At 47.1% G+C, this 11,914-nt stretch overlaps 1 protein-coding gene across 2 annotated transcripts in view; it reads left to right on the plus strand.

Moving 5' to 3' along the window:
* The window catches only part of ANKRD16 (ankyrin repeat domain 16), a 36,325-nt gene extending 27,052 nt beyond the window's left edge, over window positions 1–9,273 (plus strand). The window contains exons 8-9 of one of the 2 annotated variants that reach the window (XM_011957063.1): window positions 6,771–6,773; window positions 8,996–9,273. The gene's annotated coding sequence lies outside the window, so the exon portion shown is untranslated. Of the gene's footprint in view, window positions 1–6,770; window positions 6,774–7,495; window positions 8,462–8,995 lie in introns of those variants that run through there. The other variant, XM_011957062.1, reaches the window with a different exon arrangement.
* Window positions 9,274–11,914: the final 2,641 nt, after the last annotated feature.

An 11,914-nucleotide genomic window follows, 5' to 3' on the forward strand; every position in this document is an offset into this window, starting at 1 on the left:
CCGGCAACCCCCAGCTGCTTCCAGCTAGTTCCCAGGGGTGGCCATGGCAGCTGCATTGAGTAGCTTTTTGTGCACAAGGGCAGATATTCATGTTTGCCCTGCCAGTTCCTCCCCAGCCTCAAGAGGGAAAGCCGAGCAGAAGGGCACTGAGCAGGAGCTGGGGTATTGGTGCTGGGAGACACCGAGCTGTCTTCTAGGTGCTTCGACTCTTCAGTGATTTAGGAAAGCAGGTGATTGACTGAGAGTAAGGACGCGGTATGGGAGGTCTGAGGAGTTAGCGAAGAATATGAAATAGTCCGTTAGGGGAGCAAAGGTCTGGGCAGTGCTTCTCAGGCCCCCACCTTGCTGGAGACAGGTGGCTGGGCAGCCTCAGAGGGTTGGGCCTGTAGGTCCAGGGTGGAGTCTAGGAATTTGCATTTCTTTTGTTCTTTTCCTTTTTGTGATGGTTTTACTGAGTTTTAATTGGTACACAAAACTGCACATCCTTGATATGTACAGTTAATTCAGACATATTTGTGCACCTAGGAAACTATCACCACAGCCAAGGCAGTAAACACATCCCTCACCTCCAAAAACAGGATATCCAATCTTTTGGCTCCCCTGGGCCACATTGGAAGAAAAATAATTGTGTTGAGCCACACATAAACTACACTATCACTAAGGATAGCTGATGAGCTTTAAAAAAAAAAATCGCAAAAAATCTCAGTGTTTTAAGAAAGTTGACAAATTTGGGTTGGGCCGCATTCAAAGCCACCTGGGTCACAAGTTGTACAAACTTGTCCAAAAGTTTCTTCTCACCCCTTCGCTTTTTTTATCTTTTTGTGGTATTGTGTCTGGAATTTATTCCTTCTGGTGGGTTCTTGGTCTTGCTGACTTCAAGAATGAAGCTACAGATCTCGCAGTGTTACAGTCTTAAAGATGGCACGTCCAGAGTTGTATGTTCCTCTCGGTGGGTTTGTGGTCTTGCTGACTTCAGGAATGAAGCCACAGACCCTTGCAGTGAGTGTTACAGCTCTTAAAGGTGGTGTGGACCCAAAGAGTGAGCAGCAGCAAGATTTATTATGAAGAGTGAAAGAACAAAGCTTCCACAGCATGGAAGGGGACCAGAGTGGGTTGCTGCTGCTGTCTGGGGGTGGCCAGCTTTTATTATTCCCTTATTTGTCCCCGCCCACATCCTGCTGATTGGTCCATCTTACAGAGTGCTGATAGGTGCGTTTATAATGCTTTAGCTAGACACAAAGCGCTGATTGGTGCATTTTTACAGTTTGCTGATTGGTGCATTTACAATCCTTTAGCTAGACACAGAGCATTGATTGGTGCATTTACAATCCTTTAGCTAGACAGAAAAGTTCTCTTTCCAGAGTCCCCACTCGACCCAGGAAGTCCAGCTGGCTTCACCTCTCAATCCACTGTCTGAACAGGACACCCCAGCTGCTGTTGGGAATTGGGCGATGACCACTCTAGCTACTGTTGGAACCCCCGAAAGAGTCCCGCTCTGGGCAGGGGTCGCCGCGAGGGACCACTCGACACCGAAATCACAGCAGAGAGACACTTTTATTTCTAGCGTGCTAGGGTCCCCCGTGCACAAAGATGGCCAAGGGAACCCCGAGCGTTGGTGACAAGCTGCTTATAAAGGCAAAACACCACAAATTCAAACAAGGCGCGAAATTCAAACAAAGCTTTAGGGCGCGAGATGATTGGGGCTTGTACGCATGGGGGGTTTTCCTGGAATTGTTTTTCTGTTTGAATTCCGGGAACATTGGGTGTTTTTCTCAATTACCCATGGCCACCTATCACCCATGGCCACCTGGTATTGGGTGTTTTCCTCAATCATCCATGGCCACCTGGTGTTGTTTTTCTTATTCCATGGCCTATTTCACTACTTCCTGTTGGATAGGGGTGACGAAGGGGCCCTATGGTTGTAGTGTCCTCCAAAGGGGAACTCTTTAGGCCAGACAAAGGGCCAGCAGGTTGGTCCAGGGGTCCTCAGTAGAAGTTGTTAGTTGAGCTCATTTGGGGTTCCATTTGTAAGACCATCTGTAGCTTGATGGCCTCGATCCTAGAGGAAATAAATTTGACAAGGAGATTAAAAATACAGGGCCTCAAGGCGAGTAATAGCAAGATGGCTCCGCTAGAAAGGGGAGAAGTCATGTCACCCAACTCCAGCGGTTGGTATAAGAGTTTGAAAGGTGTTGTCTGATTTCAGAAGCCTTTTCCTGTAAACACCAGGCGGCATCTCGTACTGTCCCTGACTGGTTAGTGTAAAAGCAACACTCTTCCCCTAAGAAGGTGCAGAGTCCTCCTTTCTCAGCAGTGAGGAGGTCCAGGCCTCAGTGGTTTTGGAGAGTCACTGTTGCCAAAGAGTCTCTTTGGGATTGTAGTTACTATTCTTACTGGATAGATTTTATTATTTCTTGCAAACTGAGAAATCTGTGAAAGTGTGTGGTAGTAGGATAATGAAGTAGATAAATCTGCTATTCTGGTTCCTGTAGCAGTGGCCATTCCTGACCCTGTAAGTAAGGGTATTAGTTGTATGACTCTGCGCTGAAGGACTTGAGTTTGGAGGGGCATTGATGGGGTCTGATTTCCATAAGATTAGAGGTTAGGATAATACTTATCCTGTTAACTTTTAGCAAACTTTCCTTTTGTTGAAAACCTTATAAGTTTGGGATTTTAAAACCTCGTTCAGTCCATAGTAACAGAATTGGTATAGATGGCTCCTTCCTGATTCTGTAAGTACTTTAAAGTTTTTGGCTGAGTGCAAACAGCTCCCACGTTTGAGCAGAGTAATTATTAGGCAATTTTCCTAACTCTGCTTCTAGAAGAGTTTCCTTATCACTTACCGAATACCCATTGTGTCTTTTTTCCTTAATCTCCGGGGAGGAACCATCTATCATCCTGTCCTGAAGGTTCCTCCTAGGTCTGGTTGGACCTTTGTATGGTAATTAGTTAAGATTTAGATCCCTTGTGAGGAAACCTGCTGGGTTTATGATTTTTGATAGGAAGGCTATGGGTTGTCAGTGGCCTCAGTGCTTTCAGGCTACGCCCTTGCTTACACTGACAACAAGGTGGTATTGGAGTGTTGTAGGGTAACAGAGAAGACCTTCAGTTATCAATTATAGGTTTTAAATTTACCCTGGCTTTTAAAGGAATAGGGGACACTGTTTTTTCTTTACTATTTCCATCTCTCTTTCCTTCTCTTTGACTTCTTCTTTGTCTCCCTCTCTCCTTCTGACTCCCGCTTTGTCTGTCTCTTCCTCTCTTTCTTTGACTTTCTCTCTCTCTCTCTCTGACTCTTCTTTTTCTGTCTCTTCCTCTCTCTCCTTCTCTCTTTGACTTTCTGCCTCTCTGTCTCTTCCTCTCTCTGTCTCCCTTTTTGACTCCTTCTTTGTCTCTGTCTCTTCCTCCCTCTCTCTGTCTCTGTCTCTGTCTCGCTTTCCTTTCTGCTGGTCTTTCCCTGCCTCTTCCAGCCACTTATGCTGCTGTTCTCCCCCTCCTTCCCCTTTGTGATGGCTTTGGCAGCGTAAGACTGCCACCTCCTTGGGTTTTTGCACTGCATGCAATAACTCCATGATTTCCTTGTGGTATTTAATGGGGGCTCCCCAGAGGTTAGGAACCCCCTTTCTTTCCATATTGCAGCATGGGCATGTAGGATTAGATAAGCATACTTGCTATCTGTATACACATTTATTCTTCCTTTTCCCAGTTCTAAGGCTCAGGTAAGTGCCACTAGATCTGCTAACTGGGTGCTGCACCCTGGGGGAAGTGGCTTACTTTCAAGTACTGTTACATCATTAACTATGGCATAACCTGCCCTTCGTATCCCATTCTCCACCACAAATGAACTTTCATCGGTATATAGGTTAAGGTCAGGATTAACTAAGGGGACTTCTAAGAGATCCTCTCAGGTGGCATAAGTCTGGACTATCATTTGCTGGCAGTCATGCTCGATCGGTTCCCTGTCCTCTGGGAGAAAAGTGGCAGGGTTGAGGGCCACACACGTACGTATTTGAAGCACTGGTCCCTCAAGGAGTAGCGCCTGGTATCTAAGTAGGTGGTTGTCTGATAGCCATAAACTTCCTTTGGCACCTGGTATGCCATTACATCATGAGTAGTCCAGACAGCGAGATCCTTTCCTTTTATTATTTTGATAGCCACTGACACTAAGATGGCCACCGCTGCAACTACCAATAAACAGTGAGGCCAGCCTTTTGCTACTACATCAATTTCCTTACTTAGGTCTGCCACTGGTTGTGGAGTTGTCCCACGAGCCTGAGTAAGGACCCCAAGAGCTATTCTTGCTCTCTCTGTGATGTATAAAGAGAAGTTTTGTCCTGTGGGGAGGCTTAAGGCTGGAGCTTGAGTTTGTTCCTTCCAATGCCCAGACTTCAGGGTTGATTTCCTCCTCAAGCAGGGGACAACACATAGGTAACTTGTCACCCATATTCATGTAGATAATAGCTTCAGCTTTGGCTAATATATCCCTCTCTAATAAGGGTATGGGACTTTCAGGCATAACAAGAAAATCGTGTGAAAAGAGCAAAGTCTCCCAATTACAACTGAGGAGGTGGGAGAAATACCTGGTTATAGCCGTCCCAGGACTCCTTGGATGGTAACGGACCTTGAGGATAGCTGTCCAGGACAGGAGATTAACACTGAGAAAGCCAAACCAGTGTCCAGGAGGAAGTCAATTTCCTGGCCCTCAATGGTTAAACATACCCTGGGTTCAGTGAGGGTGATGACATGAGCTGGCGCTTGCCCCAGACACCCTCCGTCCTGGTGTTGGATCATCTGGTTGGGGGCTTCTGGTCCTGTTGTTGGACCATCTGGTTGGGGGCTTCTGGCCCTGTTGTTGGATCATCTGGTTGGGGGCTTCTGGCCCTGTTGTTGGACCATCTGGCTGGGGGCTTCTGGCCTGGAGAACCTTTGTCCTCTGGGGCAGTGTGCCTTCCAGTGATTGCCTCAGCATAGTGGACATGGGCGAGGGGGCAGCTTGTTTCTTGTTGGACAATCTTTTTTAAGGTGTCCTTGCAAGCCACACTGGTAACAAACCCTACCGGGTGATTGGCCTGCTCCATTTTCTGTCCTCTCTGAACCACCAAGGTTTGTGTGTCTGAGGGCCATGACTAAGGCTGCAGCCTTTCTCTGATCTCGCTTTTCCTTTTCGGCCTGTTCCTCTGGGTCCCTATTATAGAACATCGAGGCTGCCAGGTTTAGTAATGCCTCCAGATTTTGTTCAGGGCCCAGGGCTCGCTTTTGGAGCTTTCTCCTGATATCTGCGGCTGACTGGATAATAAACTTATCTTTTAGGATCAATTGACCCTCGAGTGAGTTGGGTGACAGGGGGGTATATTTTCTTAAGGCCTCCCGTAGTCGCTCGAGGAGGGCAGAAGGATTTTCTTCCTTTCCCTGAGTTATGGTGGACATCATCAAATAATTCATGGGCTTTTTCCTAATTCTCCTTAGTCCTTCTAGAACACAGATCAGCAGATGTTTATGACTCCAGTCCCTGTGATCTGAGTCGAGGTCCCAGTGGGGATCCATACTGGGGACAGCTTGCTGATCGGTAGGGAATTTGTCCCTTTCTTCGGCTGTCATTCTGTCATTTACTTGACTAAGATACCAGGTATCTCTAAACTCTCGGGCTGCAGCCAAAGCCGCACTCTTTTCATTAAAGGCCAGGGTGTGATCTAATGACATCTCTCCAAGTGAGATCCAAGGTTTGCCCTAGACCCTGTAGGACATCTGTGTACCTATCAGGATCATCTGAAAACTTCCCCAGGTCTACCTTGATCTGCTTTAAATCAGAGAGGGAGAAGGGGACATGTACCTGGGTTGGGCGAAATTCTCCTCCCCCTACAGCTTGAAGGGGACATAACCGATAGTGGGGGTGGGGGAGGTTGTGGTCCCTTGGAGATTTCTTTGCTTGTTTCCTTCTGGGTGGGTGAGATTAGAGGAAGCTTATCATTAATAGGAAGGGGAGCTATAGGGAAGCTAGGATATGGAGGTCAGCTGAGAGGTCCTCTTGTGGGATGTAAATTGCAAGCTTTGCATAGTTGTGGATTCTCCTTCAATGAAAAGAAAACTTGGACATAAGTATTTCGCTCCATTTGCCATCCCTCTTACAGAAAAGGTCAAGTTGCAGGATAGTATTGTAATTTATACTTCCTTCAGGTGGCCATTTTTCACCATCAGAGAATACTGGGGCCAAGTTGTAGTGCAGAAAAAAATGAGCTACCTCTTTTGCAGGGTTTGTGGGTCAAATTGGTCCCAGTGACTTAGGATGCATTTCAAGGGTGAGCCTGCTGATGCCTGAATGGTTCCCATCTGGGTCGCCAAAATGTGTCCAGAATTTATTCCTTCTGGTGCGTTCTTGGTCTCGCTGACTTCAAGAATGAAGCCACGGACCTCGCAGTGAGTGTTACAGTCTAAAGGATGGCGCATCCGGAGTTGTTTGTTCCTCCCAGTGGGTTCGTGGTCTTGCTGACTTCAGGAAGCCACAGACCCTCACCATGAGTGTTACAGCTCTTAAAGTTGGCGCAGACCCAAAGAGTGAGCAGCAGCAAGGTTTATTATGAAGAGCGAAAGAACAAAGCTTCCACAGCATGGAAGGGGACCCGAGTGGGTTGCTGCTGCTGGCTGGGGGTGACCAGCTTTTATTCTCTTATTTGTCCCCACCCACGTCCTGCAGATTGGTCCATTTTACAGAGTGCTGATTGGTGCGTTTACAATCCTTTAGACACAGAGCACTGATGGGTGCATTTTTACAGAGTGTTGATTGGTGCGTTTACAATCCTTTAGCCGGACAGAAAAGTTCTCCAAGTCCCCAGTTGACCCAGGAAGTCCAGCTGGCTTCACCTCTCAGTATGAACCTTTAATAGGAGCTCTGCCCTCTAACTTGTGAGCACACAGCACAGTAACATTCACTGCAGGCCTTGTGCTGCCCACCCATCTGGAGGACTGATTCTTCTGGCACAGGGGAAACTTGATCTGAATTGAGGGCAGCTCCCCTTTCCCTCTCCTATGGGATCGGCTTGTCTCCCAAGTTCCCAGGTAATGCTGGTGTGGACACTGCATTGGGGAGGCCTCGTGTTGGAAGCCCATGGAGTCAGGGACATGGCAGTATCACCGGCTATATGGGGCAGCTGAGGGTCCCTGTCCTGCAGTTTTCTCCACCACAGTCAGCTGCTCCGGGACAGTAGGTGGAAATTTAGAATTCACTAAGATGGGGACTTTTCCAGGCAAACGAAGCAGAAGGGTCATTTAACACAGTGTCTGGTACAGGGGAAATGCCCAAAACAAACAGCTTGTCACTATCTAGTGCCAGCCTCGCCTTCCCTCCTGCTTTCCATCCGCACATGGGACTCTCCCTCTCTGACTGTGCAGCATGTAGAGCCAGGGCCTGAGCCCAGCTGTGGGACCTTGCGCTAGCTGCTTGCCCTCTCTGAGCTTCAGTTTCATCTGTAAACTAAGATGAGAATAACTTTCTTCACAGAGTTGCCGGGAGCCTGAGCACCTTTCGATTTTCGGGTCAGAGAAGGCAAAGTGCAACTTGCTTCAGTCATCCTGAACCTGAGTTCAACCGACAGCAACCGCCTACGTTTGACCCCAGTGAGATCCAAGTTGTATATCTGAGGTATGCCAGTGGCGAAGTCGGTGCCACATCTGCACTGGCCCCCAAGGTTAGCTCCCTGGGTCTGTCTCCAAAAATGGTTGCTGATGACATCACCAACCATTGACTGGAAGAGTCTGAGGATGACAGTGAAACTGACCAGCCACAACAGACAGGCCCAGATTGAGGTGGTGCCTTCTGCCTCTGCCCTGATCGTCACAACCTTTGGGAACCACCAACAGACAGAAAGAAACACAAAAACATGAAACACAGTGGAAGCACCACTTTTGATGAGATTGTCAACATTGCCCAAGAGATGCAGCACCAGTCTTTAGCCAGAGAACTCTCTGGAACCATTAAAGAATTCCTGGGGGCTGGGCACGGTGGCTCATGCCTGTAATCTCAGCACTTTGGGAGGCCGAGGCAAGAGGATCACGAGGTCAGGAGATCGAGACCGTCCTGACTAACACGGTGAAACCCCGTCTCTACTAAAAATACAAAAAAATTAGCCGGGCGTGGTGGCGGGTGTGGGTAGTCCCAGCTACTCGGGAGGCTGAGACAGGAGAATGGCGTGAACCCCAGAGGCGGAGCTTGCAGTGAGCCGAGATCGCTCCCCTGCACTCCAGCCTGGGTGACAGAGCGAGACTCCCTCTCAGAAAAGAAAAAAAAAAAAGAATTCCTGGGGACTGCCCAGTCCATGAGCTGCAATGTTGATGGTATCACAGATGATACCAACAGTGAAGCAGTGGAATGCCCAGCTAGTTAAAGAGTGAAAAGGAAAATATTTTCACAAAGGGTTATCTGATAACCAAAAAAAAAAAAAAAAAGACATTGCATCTAAGCCACTTAGCACCGTGTCTGGCATGTAATAAATAATAAATGTCATTGATTCTCAAAGAACCCAGGAGTAGAAAAAGCATTTAATAAAAATTAGCTCTTGGCATAATCTCTTCATCCTCACCCAGCAGAGCCTCAGACGTCTTCCAGGTTCACAAAAATTAATTTCTCCACCCCTCTTCCTGCTTTGCACTTTGTAGCAATTATCACATGGTTTGTCTAATGTTAGAACTATTTATATAAGTGGTAGTCAAGGCCACTGAGTCATGCATCCCTGGAGGTCAGTTACTATTTATTTTTTTGAGACAGAGTGGCTCTGTCACCCAGGCTGGAGTGCAGTGGTACAATCTCGGCTCATTGCAGCCTCCGCCCCCTGGGTTCAAGTGATTCTTCTGCCTCAGTCTTCCAAGTAGCTGGAATTACAGGCTCCCACCACCGCGCCCTGCTGATTTTTGTATTTTTAGTAGAGACTGGGTTTTGCCATGTTGGCCAGGCTGGTCTCAAACTTGTGACCTCAGGTGATCCACTTGTCTTGGCCTCCCGAAGTGCTGGGATTACAGGTGTGAGCCACCGCACCCAGCCTGAGTCAGTTACCATATCTTACCTTACAAACCCCAGAAGGCTGCACACAGCTCCTGCACATGGTACACCTTCAAGGAATTACCCATGGATTTGAATAAGGTTATATATGATGTAACACTCATGTGCTTTATTTCATTTTTAGTGAGTTTATATTCTAAAATATTTACTCCTGGTGAAAAATAATTCAGACAGTACAAATAAAGATTATTCCAAATAGGATCATATAATACTCTTGCAACTTTTTAAACTGAGTGCATTGTTTCTCATTAGTTCTTTTTGTTTTGTTATTTTCATTTTCTCATTAGTTCCTAACGATCTACCTCATTCTTTTTAACTTTGCATAATGTTGCATTCTTTCTGACATTCCGTCTTTCCGATGTGCCACAATCTGTCTAAGCTGTTCCCTAGTTCTGGACATTGTAGGCCATTCTAGGGTTTTTTAAGTTATTATAAAGAGCAGTGGCATGCATACCTCTTTGTGTCCTTCTGGGAATGACTGGAAGATAGCTTCCTAGAAGCGGATCAAAGGATCTGTCCCTTTTTTTAGGTTGCCAACTGTATCAGTTACAGTTCAGTTAGCAGAGAGTAGCATTCACTGCAGCCAGCTTATGCAGAAGGAGATTTGTTACAGGGTCCTGATGGTGCACAGAATTGTCAGGAAGACTCGAGAACAAATCTCGATGAACTTTCAGGGATGGTATCAAGGGCTGTACTTCAGACCTGGGCCTCAAAAAGAAGTGCCTTTTCAATCAGGAAAATCTCTGCCAGTCTAGGAAGCTGCTGCCTTGGTTTCCAACTCCAGAAGCTTACTGTCTTCATCTGCTGCAGTCGAGAGGCCAAAATGATCAGAACACTGCCCAGAAAATCATTTGCAGTCATTGTTAGTGGAAGCAGAAATACAGCTTTCGCTTCTGCCTTCCGAAACTCAAGCAATTAGCAGAATCCAACTCACATCTCAAAATCTGAACCTACGGCAGCCCGGGGCATGTAGCTAGTAACTTCCCTGTGTCTGCAGTGTGGAGCTCACGTGCCCAGGAGGCTGGGATGGGTCTCGAGCGCCACAGACATCCACATCACTCGCTTTTGCCAAGATTCCTTCCCAGGCATACCCATCACCAAAGCTGCGTGGTATCGCACCTTTTTTTTTTTTTTGAGACGGAGTCTCACTCTGTCGCCCAGGCTGAAGTGCAGGGGCGCAGTCTCAGCTCACTGCAACCTCTGTCACCTGGGTTCAGGCGATTCTCCTGCCTCAGCCTCCCAAGTAGCCGGGATTACAGGCGCCCACCACCACCCCCGGCTAATTTTTTTGTATTTTTAGTAGAGATGGGTTTCATCATGTTGGCCAGGCTGGTCTTAAACTCCTGACCTCAGGTGATCCACCTGCCTCGGCCTCCCAAAGTGCTGGGATTATAGGCATGAGCCACTGTGCCCAGCCACAGTACCACACTTTTAATGGCCACTAACTTGAGATAATACTTCATGATTTTAATTTTTTTTTTTTTTTTTTTAAGAGGCAGGGTCCTGCTCTGTTGCGCAGACTGGAGTGTAGTGGTGTGACCATAGCTCACTGCAGCCTCGACCTCCTGGGCTCAAGCAATCCTCCCTTCTCAGCCTCCTGAGCAGCTGGGACCACAAGCACGCACCAGCTCGCCCAGCTAATTTTTAAAATTTTTGTAGCGATCCCACTTTTGTAAGGTGTCTCACTGTGTTGGCCAGGCTGGTCTCGAACTCCTGGCCTTAAGCAATCCTTTCACCTTGGCCTCCCAAAGTGTTGGGATTATAGGCATATGCCACCACACCTGGCCTTGCATTTCTTAATCAGACTGAAGATCTTTAGATTTGTTTTTTGGCCATTATAGCTCTTTTTCCTATTTTTACCTGTATCAGTTAGCTGTTACTAAATGACAGACCACCCCAAAGTTCAGTGGGTTGAAACAGGAGTCTGTAGGGCATCTGGGTGGCTTTGCTGCTTGCAGCTGGGCTCACTCCTGCGTCCCGTCGGCCAGTGGGTTGCTGAGCTGGTATAGGATGGCCTTGGGTGGATCAAGCTGGCTCTGCTCCTCGTGGTCTCTCCATCAGCCTAGCCCAGGCTGATTTTCATGACAGTGGCAGAGATTCAAGAGAGGAAAGAGACTTGAATGTGTTTTCCAGTCTCAGCTCTGTTTGTGTAGATGCTTCCATCCCATTGGCCAAAGCAAGGCATGGTCATGCCCAGAATTAGTGTAGAGGGGCAGAACCCACAGGACTGGACACAGAGGCCATTGATTGCGGCCATTAATGAAACCAGTTCTTGCGTTATCTTTTGACCATTGTTTTGTCTTGTTGATTTGTAAGAGTCCTTTTTATATTGAGTTAATTAGCTCTACACATAACTTCAAATAATGACAGTAAAATTTGGGTTATACATTTATAATAAAAAAAAAAAAAAACCAGACTGCAGCACAGCAGAAATAATCTCCTTTATAGCTCCTTTAAAAAAAAAAAGGCTCTTGTGAATCAATACAAGCAAACACAGGCACTAACTAAAATGCTGGGAGTGGGATGGTACAGATTCCTTGGATATAATAGGACATTTCTATTTAGATTATAGTATGTGGTACTTTTAAAGCAGCTCTCGGAGTTCTAGAGCTTCCACCTCTAGGCAGGCTCTTCCTGCCCCTTGAACACAGAGCCCTGGGTCTACCACATCCTTTCCTGTCTTCCAGCTGATACAGACTTAGATAATTCCATTTTGTGATTTAATATTAGATGGTGGCGGAGCGCAGTGGCTCAGGCCTGTAATCCCAGCATTTGGGAGGCCGAGGTGGGTGGATCACGAGGTCAGGAGATCGAGACCATCCTGGCTAACACGGTGAAACCCCGTCTCTACTAAAAATACAAAAA

Source organism: Colobus angolensis, unplaced genomic scaffold (assembly GCF_000951035.1).
Source record: "Colobus angolensis palliatus isolate OR3802 unplaced genomic scaffold, Cang.pa_1.0 Scaffold432, whole genome shotgun sequence".
Taxonomy (NCBI): Eukaryota; Metazoa; Chordata; class Mammalia; order Primates; family Cercopithecidae; genus Colobus; species Colobus angolensis.